We start from the raw sequence: 1479 nt of genomic DNA on the forward strand, positions 1-1479 counted from the left end.
GTCTAAGCTGGGCATGAGCTTCTTCTGCAGCCCACACAGGCCTTGAACTTGTGATCCTCTTGCTGCAGCCTGGTGAGTATCCATGATTACAGGTAGAAGCTACCTAGCTGGAGCTTAAAATTACTTTTGAAAAGAATGTGTTCATGAATACTTGAGCTATTAACGTGGATCAAAGAGTTAAAATAGCGATCAAAAAAGTATGAGTAAATAATAATGCAATGAATAAATAAATATACTGTATCTGAATATCAGCTCTAAATATCAGTTAGAGCTCTTGCCTGTAGCATGAATCTTAACAGGTCTTATTAATAAGAACAAACCCAGGCCAGGTACTGGGGTCAATGCTGGAAGGTCAGAGAAGCAGAACAAGCCACAGCCACCTCACCTCGCCAATTCCTCAGCTGATCCTGTTTCCTCACACTGGAATTCTGTGTCCTCATCCGAACGGCTCTCACCTGAACTACTGCTCAAAAGCCTAAATGCTTAACCAGCTCTACTTCCTCGTCCTCATGCCTTAAATACCTTTCTGCTTTCTGCCATCACTTCCTGGGATTAAAGGCTTGTGTCACCATGCCTGGCTGTTTCCAGTGTGGCTTTGAACTCACAGAGATCTGGATGGATCTTTGCCTTCCAAATGATAGGATTAAAGTCATGTGTGCCACCATTTTCTGGCTTCTATATCTATCTAGTGGCTGTTCTGTCCTCTGAACCCAGGTAAGTTTATTAGGATGCACAATATATCAACCACACTTGCCACCATGAAAGACACCTGACAGAAACAATTTAGATGGAAGAAAAATTTATTTTAACTCATGGTGTCAAAGGTTTCAGTCCATGGTCAGGTGGCTCTGTGGTTTCCAGGCCTCATGGAGGACAATCATGGCAAAGCAAAGCTGATCACCTGTCCAGGAAGCAGCATATTGCTATTGAACCAATGTAAGACATTCATTAAGATAAACCGCTGTAGATCAGGGACCACGTGTATAGGTAAGAAATCACATTAAAAAACAAACAAATATAAGACTGATGGAGGGACCATGAAAAGGGAGGGCAAGCAGTGTGACAGAAGAGTAAGAGAGAGGGAAAGTGAGGGGGAAGGAGGGAGGCATTGAACAGATATAGTCTTCAAAGGTCCCCATGACCTACTTCCTACAACCAGGTTCCACTTCCCAACATTTCTACAAATTATGAACTCATCAATGGATTAGTCCACAGATGAAAGCAGAGTCTTCGTGATCCAATATCTCTCCCAAAGTCCCATCTTTGAAGCCTACTTGTGCCAGACCAAGCCTTCGCCACACCAGCCTATAGGAAGGGGGCAAACTTCATGTTCAAACTGTCAAATATACTGTAGACAATAGATCCAGGTTTCTCATTATTGAAAAAGGTGGTTAGCAAGTGGAAAGGGTAGAGGAAGAAAAGAACACTGTTGTATAAGATTGAAATTGAGGGCCTGGATGCTTCCTGAGTTAAGATGGA

This window comes from Peromyscus californicus, unplaced genomic scaffold (genome assembly GCF_007827085.1).
Source record: "Peromyscus californicus insignis strain IS unplaced genomic scaffold, ASM782708v3 Scaffold_4__1_contigs__length_199733344, whole genome shotgun sequence".
Classification (NCBI taxonomy): domain Eukaryota; kingdom Metazoa; phylum Chordata; class Mammalia; order Rodentia; family Cricetidae; genus Peromyscus; species Peromyscus californicus.